The sequence below is a fragment of the Orycteropus afer genome, unplaced genomic scaffold, assembly GCF_000298275.1.
Source record: "Orycteropus afer afer isolate SDZICR_OR568_19922 unplaced genomic scaffold, OryAfe1.0 scaffold00003, whole genome shotgun sequence".
Classification (NCBI taxonomy): domain Eukaryota; kingdom Metazoa; phylum Chordata; class Mammalia; order Tubulidentata; family Orycteropodidae; genus Orycteropus; species Orycteropus afer.
In genome coordinates this window covers 33,825,955-33,834,657 of record NW_006921590.1, presented here as the reverse complement: position 1 = coordinate 33,834,657, position 8,703 = coordinate 33,825,955, and the positions used below count along the sequence as shown (strand labels likewise).

General features: G+C 40.2%; 1 protein-coding gene across 1 annotated transcript in view; it reads right to left on the bottom strand.

Moving 5' to 3' along the window:
• Window positions 1–8,703, bottom strand: part of PPP2R3A (protein phosphatase 2 regulatory subunit B''alpha) — a 203,251-nt gene that overhangs the window by 4,933 nt on the left and 189,615 nt on the right. The gene's annotated exons all lie outside the window — the stretch shown is intronic.

Sequence of the window (8,703 nt, the reverse complement as noted above, 5' to 3'; positions counted from 1 at the left end):
TCCGAGGAGTGGCTGGTGGGTTTGAACCGCCAGCCTTCTGGTTAGCAGTCAAGTGCCTTAGCCACTATGCTACCAGAGCCTGTTCTTAGGTCCCTGGAATATGAATGAGCATGCTGTCACTTTAAAATCCAAAATGGTTGCCACTTGTAAACATTCAAAATGGCTGCGTCCTCGGTCACTTTAAATATCCAAAATGGTAGCCATGTGTAAACAATCAAAATGGCTCTGGACAGCAGAAAGTCCACAACTCAGGTTGTCTCCCTCCTTGCTGCTTCCCTTCCTAGGCCACCAGAGCAGTTGTTCCTGTAGCCCTTGGTGACCAGGACTGATGTTTAGGTCAATTCTCAGGTCCCAAAACCACTTGGAAACATTCAGGCTGTTGGCCTTGTCAGAGTAGCTGACAGTCTGCAGCTTCGACCATCTCTATACTCACTGTTTTTGTTCAGGTTTTTCCACTAGTTGGTGCCTAATCCACTTCTGTATACTTCCTTTCAAAGCTCAGGGCTCCAGGACTATCTTCTGTATCTCTGTCAATGGGTTTTTCTTTTCTTTGTTGAAGAGGGTCTGTGTTGCTTGTCTACCTATTCCTCCATCTTACTGGAAGTCCCAGTATGAGGTCATCTTAACTAATATCTACAAAGACCCTATTTCCAAATTAGGTCACATTCTGCATTTCCATATGGACTTGAATAGGGGTAGGGGCACTATTCAGCCCATTATAGTGCCCTATGGTCATGCGACCATCAGTTGTTAATTCTTATTATATGTGTAGGCCGTATAACAATTTTGGCTACATATATCTTAACTATGAACTTAAAGGGAGAGATATTCATTTTTATTACCAGTCACAGAGCCTGGCATAGAAAAGACAGCAGTGAGTATCTGTTTGACTAAATGAAAATTGGGCTTTGATTTGTTTGTTGAATGCATGTAAAAATAAAATATGATAGTAATTTGAAGTCCATATAAAGGAATTATACATTGAGCCTTATAAAAAGGACCCAGAACTGTTCTACTGGTAAAATTATATAATCATGCTTTGGGTTATTAATTCTTGTCATTCATTTTCTTTCTTTCTCCATATCCCCATATAGACATGTACGTATACACCCCCCCAATATGCATGCTTCTCTGCTAACTCCTTCTACTTCACTAAGGATAGAGGCAGGCTCTACTCAACCCCTTACCTTCAAACTCAATACTCACTAGCTTATTTTCCTGGAAGATTGCTCCAGTGGGATTTTGACCGGCCTGCCTTACTTTCCTGTGCTTGTGGAAGTAACTGTAGAACTTTTACAAAGAATAATTTATATAAGGTTATGGAGCTCTGGTAGCATAGTGGCTAAGACACTTGCCTGCTAACCAGACGGCTGGCGGTTCAAACCCACCAGCCACTCCTCGGAAGGAAGGTTGGGCAATCCTACTTCCGTAGTGATACTGCCTCGGAAACCCAAGGAGGGGTCACTATGAGTCGGGTTTGACTCAACGGCACATAACAACAACAACAACAACAAAAAGAGAAAGCTTCTTTTACTGGAAAACGTTTACACCAACTCCTCACTTACTATGTTGTACTCTGACATTTTTCTTGTACAATGATAGTAAAAATTGTACTCTCTATTTTGCACACTAATGACACATGCTGGCAATAACAAACACCAAGGTGCAAGGTGAGAGTAACAGTGGCTGTGATGGTTAGAGTTATGTGTCCCCTTGGCTGGGCCATGACAGTCAGTGATTTGGCAGTTATAGATGCTGATGTAATTTGGAGTTACTTAACAATGTAGCCAACCTCCATTTTGTGATCTGATGTGGCCATCCTCCATCTTGCCATAACACTGATTTTCACATAATGATTTGGTTTTTAGAACCTAACCATCTTATCCACGTAAGGAGTGAGTATAGTAGGAAACAGTTACTGGTTCTAAGCTACCAGTAATAGGGAAATGGATGTGAGTTATTGTTTGAGAGAACCCTGTAAAGTATTAAAAGTCATATTTTGAAAGCATTACTAACACTAAGTGCCAAAAGGAGATAAACCAAACTGTAAATAGTGATTATCTCTGAGGGACTAAACCAAAGGTTGTTTTCAGTCTTGTACTTTTGTGCAACAAGGCTGTATTTATCTACTAATCAGAGACTCTCAAAATAATTTTAAAAATGCATTAAATCTAAGTTACTTAAAAATAAAGCTGTTGGTGAAATACCGGAGTATCTTACAATAAAATCTTTTTTAGGGTACTCTAAAAGGCTCTTAAATAATTTAAAGTTAAAAAGTTATTAGTCAATTGTCAGACAAAGCTTGTTTCTGATTACTGCTGGTCTCTCAATTTCTTAAGACAGTAAGACCCTTCTGCCTGCTTTATATAATTTTTGTGAGGTTTTTACTGTATTACAGAAACCATAAGAATCTTAATTATAAACAAACATATCATAGCCTACTATCATCATGTAGGTGGTACGTTTAGATGAACAGGTTTAAATAACTGGCACCCTGTCTTTCTAGTTTCTCCTTCATTCCAAACCAAAAACAAACTCACTGTTATGCAGTTGATTCTAACTCAAAGTGACCTGACTCCTCCTTGGGTTTCCAAGATGGTATCTCAATGTTAGTAAATTGCCCAGTTTTCCTTCGGAGGAGTGGCTGGTAGGTTTGAACCGCCAGCCTTCTGGTTGGCAGTCAAGTGCCTTAGGCCACCAGAGCTCCTTCATTACTTGGGTTGAAAACAGAAATGCTGTTGTATGTTGTGATCACTTTGTGTGCTAGATGTGATAATTCACAATGTCTGCAGCCTTACACCCATGGAGACCCTTGGCCCTCTTTGACCTCCCTAATACCTAGAGTCATTAATAGGTTACTTAATCAAGGCATTACCCAATTACTAAGCCTGAATCAGAAGTGACAGGCATTGGCACAAAGACTACCTATGATTGTTCTTAGATGGTAAAGTAGATGGAGAATTTCAAGTTATTTTTGGAGGGCCAAATCATCTGGGCTCCTAAAGTTACCCTTGTAGTGAAGGTGGTTGCTATACTGCTGCCTTTGTGCCACTCAGGAAACATTTTGCTGAGGACCTTCTTCTACATCCTTATAGGCTGGTAGGTGCTGGGATTACAAGATAAATAAGACAAGGTTCTTTGCTCTTGAGGAGGCCACTCTAGTGGAAAGACACAATAGCTTAATGTTTTTTTTGAGCTCTCATATGCCAGACACCATTAAGTATGTGATATACATTATATACATTCTCATTCTCAGGACAGTCCTGCTGCTCATGCAACAGATGTTTACTGTGTGCCAACTGGGTGCCATGCCCTGTGTGTGGGGATGAAGGCAACAAGGTAGGGGGTGGAATTCTAGGGCTACAGTTGATTAAACCCTAGTTCAGAGAGATGAGTAAGGTAGCAATCATGGCCATTGTTTATTGGTTGCATAGGCACTGTGCTGATGTTTTTATATTATATACATTGTCTTACTTAATCCTTTCAACAACCGGTGTGGCAAGTGGAATTCTTAAGGTAGAGAGAGGATGCCAAGTGAAATTCTTACTGTAGAGAGAGGATGCCGAGGCTTGGATGCCTGAGATTACACAGCTAGTAAGTAGCAAAACAGAATGGGAATTTAGGTTTGCCTAAGTGCAAATTCTTTGATCTCAACCCCAATGTTATATTGTATCTCTTCCTACACAGGGATTAGTAACAGTAATAATAGCTACTATTTGTCAGGCATCTGCAATGTGCAATATTTAATTTACACATATTATCTCAGATTCTCACAACTACTTGCAAGGTAAGTTGCTGGTGTCCTCTGAAACTGAGCCCCAGGAGTCAGGTAACCCACGCAGCTGGTGAGTGGTAAACGCAGCAGATCTGTCTGGTTTCTAGGCCTCTGCTCTCTCCATTGTACCACCATTCTTCCCCTCTTTCTAATATGTGAGTCTGGTAATATTCTGTTTGCCAGTTAGGCTGACTGACTTTTAAATTCCTCTTGAAGTGAAGCGTTAGGTGGTATGATATGTGATCTCTGGAGTTCTGATCTGGTCTTGCTTCAGAACCAGCCAGGTTCCTTATTATTGCAGGTTTTTCCTTTCCTTAGTTGGGAACTCTAACCCTCGATTTCTGGGCTGTGGCTGCTGTAAGCCTTCTCCTCTCCCCTGGGGACCTCATCACCCACATGTGGTCTGTGCAGGCTTTATCTTATCTCCTACAACATGAGAAGAGGGCTGTCCAGCAGGAGCCTCTCATACAGGCTGGTAGAATTTCACCACAGCCGGTCTGTGCGCCAGCTTCCGTGACTCTCACTTGTACTCCTGGCTGCATCCCTTCACCTCTTCCCTCTCCCCTCCACCCACACTGGGACCTTATCTTAGGGCTGCTGCAACTTGAAAAACGTTTGAGCGCCATCAGTTTCTCTCTTTTTTCAAACTAACATATGTCTGTATAAAATGTTTAGATCGGCTATGTCTATTATTTCCTTCCTGTAAAGCAGGTTACAAAGCAATACATAGTACAAATTCCATTTTTATAAAATGTCTTTTTGCACAGAAATGTCCTGAAGAATATACCTCACAATGATAAGACAGGCTGTCTCTAGGTGGTGGATTTCAGGTGAAGATTTTTATTTTATCTCTTGTACTTCTTCTGCAGTGAACATGTATTATATATGTAAACAGATAAAGGAGAAAAAATTACCTTTTTTCCTGTTAATTAAAGTAACATTAAAGAAAAAACCCCCACCAAACTCACTGCTGTTGAGTCGATTTGACTCATAGTGACCCCTTCTTGGGTTTCCAAGGCAGTATCTCTACGGAAGTGGATTGCCCAATCTTTCTTCTGAGGAGTGGCTGGTGGGTTTGAACCACCAGCCTTATGGTTAGCAGTCAAATGCCTTAGGCACTATGCCACCAGAACTCCCCCAATTTAATAAGCTACTCTATTTTTTGGCTATTGCTTTTATAAAAACTGCTTTATTGAGGTTTAATTTACATAACTATAAAATTTACTAGTTTTATGTGTTACAGTACAATGCATTTTAGTAAACTTTAAAAACTGCACTACCATCACCACAATCCAATTTAGAACAATTTTATGTCCCTACCTGCCCCTCTTCTCCCTTATACCTGTTCTCATTCTGTCACCACACCCATCCTTGGAGCCAGGCAACCAGTGATCTCCTTTCTTGGTTCTGTATTTTTGCCTTTTCCAAAAATTTCATATAAATGGAATCATTTATAATATATTTAATATGTAGTCTTTAGTTTCTTTCACATAGAATGATGTTTTTGAGTGATTTATACATACTGTATGTATTAGTAGCTCTGGTGGCACTGTGCCTAAGGATTTGACTGCTAACCAGAAGGTTGGCGGTTCAAACCTACCACCTGCTTCATGGAAGGAATATGGGGCAATCTACTTCCGTAAAGACTTACTGCCTTGGAAACCCAGGGGAGCTCGCAATGAGTTGGAACCAACTCCACGGTAGTGGGTTTGGTTTTTGGTTTTGTATGTATTAGTACTTCATTCTTTTTTTCCTTTTATTAATTAAAGTATAGCTGACACACGATAATGTCTCATACTTTAAGTGTACAGTAAATTTTGACTCTGTATACACCTGTGGAATAAAAGATAATGAAAATACCCACCCCCAAAGTTTCCTTGTATCCTTTTGAAATTACTGCCCCATTCCTTAGGCAATCATTAATCTTTTTTTCTAGAATTTTATATGGAATCATACAGTATGTACTTTTTTTTTTTCCTGGCTTCTTTGACTTGGTGTACTAATTCTGAGATTCATCTATGTTTTTGCATTTATCAGTAGCTTAATCCTTTTTTTTTTTTTTGCTTAATCCTTTTTTAAACTGCTGATCATTTAAATTGCATTCCGCTGTATGGGTATTTTACATTTTCATGGTCAATTAACAGCTGATGGATATCTGGATTATTTCCAGTTTGGGGCTACTGTGAACATTCCTGTACATATCCTTGGATGAATATTTCTTGTGGGTAGATGCCTAGGAGTAAAATAGTTGATTCATATGGTTAAGTGTATGTTTAACTTTTAAAGAAATTTAGAAACTTTCCTAAACAGGCTTTATCAGTTTCTGTTCCTATCAGCCTAATGTATAATGATTCCAGTTTATCCTTGTCATCACCAACTGGTTATTTTAGTCATTGTAGGAGCTCTGGTAGCATAGTGCCTAAGGCACTTGACTGCTAACCAGAAGGCTGGCGGTTCAAACACACCAGCCACTCCTCAGAAGGAAGATAGGGCAATCTATTTCTGTAGGGATACTGCCTCGGAAACCCAAGGAGGGGTCGCTATGAGTAGGGACTGACTCGACGGCACTAACAACAACAACAGTAGGGGTGTAGGTTATCTCGCTGTAGTTTTTTTTTTAACTGTAGTTAACTACATAAAACATTTTGTCAATTCAAAAACTTATACATGTATAATTCCATGGCATTGATTATATTCTTTGTTTTCAACCATTGTCACTTTTTCTCAGTTATTCCACCACAATTAACAGAAATTTAGTGCCCCTTAAGTAATAACTCCTCCTTTCTGCCCCCCACCAAAAATAAGCTTTGGTTTCTATGTATTTGCCTATTTCCTGTAAGTGTTAGTCCTTCTGTGACTTATTTGACTCAGCATAATGTTTTCAAGGTTCACCCATGTGGTGGCATGCATCAGGACCCTCTCTATGGTTGAGTGATACTCCCTTGTATATATATTCCGCATCTTGTTTATCCATTCATCTGTTGATGCACATTTATGTTCTTTCTACCTTTTGGTATGGAGAATACAGCTGCAATGAATTCTAGTGTACAAGTTTCTGTTTCTGTTCTTGCTTTCATTTCTTTCAGGAATATATTTAGGACTGGGATTGCTCGGTCCTGTGGTAGTTATGTTTAGCTTTTTGAGGAATTGCCAGACTGTTTTCCAGTATGGCTGCACCATTTTGCATTCCCACCAGCAATGGATGAGGGTCCCAGTTTCTCCACATTGGCATCAGCTTGATGGCAGTGGGTTTTGTTTTTTGGAATGGTTAGTGACATTGAGCATCTTTTCATGTGCTTGTTGGCTATTTGTGTATTACCTTTGGTGTAATGTCTGTTCAAATCTTTGCCCATTTTTGATTAGGGTGTTTGTGTTTTTGTTGTTACACTGTAGTTCTTCATATATTCTGGATATTAAATCCTTATCATATATATATATATATATATATATATATATATATATATATATACACACACACCTAAAAAACCCACTGCCATTGAGTTGATTCCTACTCATAGTGACCCTATCAGACAGAGTAGAACTGTCCCAAGAAGGTTTACAAGACTGTAAATCTACAGAAGCAGATGGCCTCATCTTTTCCTGCAGAACTGCTGGTAAGTTCAAAGTGAAACCTTTTGGTTAGCAGCTGAATGCTTTAACCACTGTGCCAGCAGAGCTCCTCCATTAGATATGTTGTTGTTGTTATGTGCTGTCGAGTTGGACTCGACTCATAGTGACTGCAACTTGGGTTTCCGAGGCAGTATCACTATGGAAGTAGATTGTCCAACCTTCCTTCTGAGGAGTGGCTGGTGGGTTTGGACCGCCAACCTTCTGGTTAGCAGTCAAGTGCCTTAGGCACTATGCTGCCAGAGCTCCTATTAGATATATAATTCCCAAAAATTTTCTCCCATTTTGTTGTGAATTTTCTCTTCACTTTGTTGATACTCATTATAATTTTTATTTGCATATTCCTAATGTCAGGGTTTACAAGCGGCAGCCATTTTGGATATTTAAAGTGACTGAGGGTGCAGCCATTTTTAATGTTTACAAGTGGCAACCATTTTGGATTTTAAAGTGATAGCATTCTCATTCAGATTCCAGGGACCTAACAATAGGCAGCAAGGTAGGAAGCAGGGAGAGGCCAAAAAAGGCAAAGGGAATAGGAACAGATCAAGGAGTCAACTGCAGGGAGCTGGGTGAGGAGAGGTAACCCAGGCCACCCCCCACAAGCAGCGAGGTGGGAAGCAGGGAGAGGGCAGAAAAGGCAAAGGGGACTGGAACAGATTGAGGAGGTAGCCACAGGGATCCAGGTAAGGGTGGTTGGAGGGGTTTCCAACAGATAAGGGAGACAAACTTGTCTGTCAGTTTGTCCTAATGTGGTAACGTGTTGCTGTGAGTCTTGAGGCTGTGCCACTGGTGTTTCAAACCCAGTGGGGCGCACCTGTTGCACAGATATCAGCCTGGCTTGCAGATTGAGACTAGGAAGAAGGAGGAGGCCATCCACTTCTCAAAGAATTGGCCAGGAAAAACCTTATGAATAGTAGAGAAACACTGTCTGATACACAACTGTGCAACTTTATGAATAGTCCAGACACATTGTCCAATACAGAGGAGGAAGATGAGTCAGTAGCTTAGAAAGCTCTCAAAGTAGGACTGGGCAAGAGCTGCATTATCAGAGTAAAATCAGCCTTACTCATATAGATAAGGTAAAGCTTTCGAGACCTCCATATGCTGACATGGCACCACTCAAATTGAGGAGAAACAGCAGCAAACATCTATTAATAATTGGAATGTGGAATGTACAAAGTATGAATCTAGGAAAATTGGAAGTTGTCAAAAATGAAATGGAACGCATAAAGATTGATATCCTAGGCATTAGTGAGCTGAAATGGACTGGTTTTCGCCATTTTAAATCAGACAACCATATG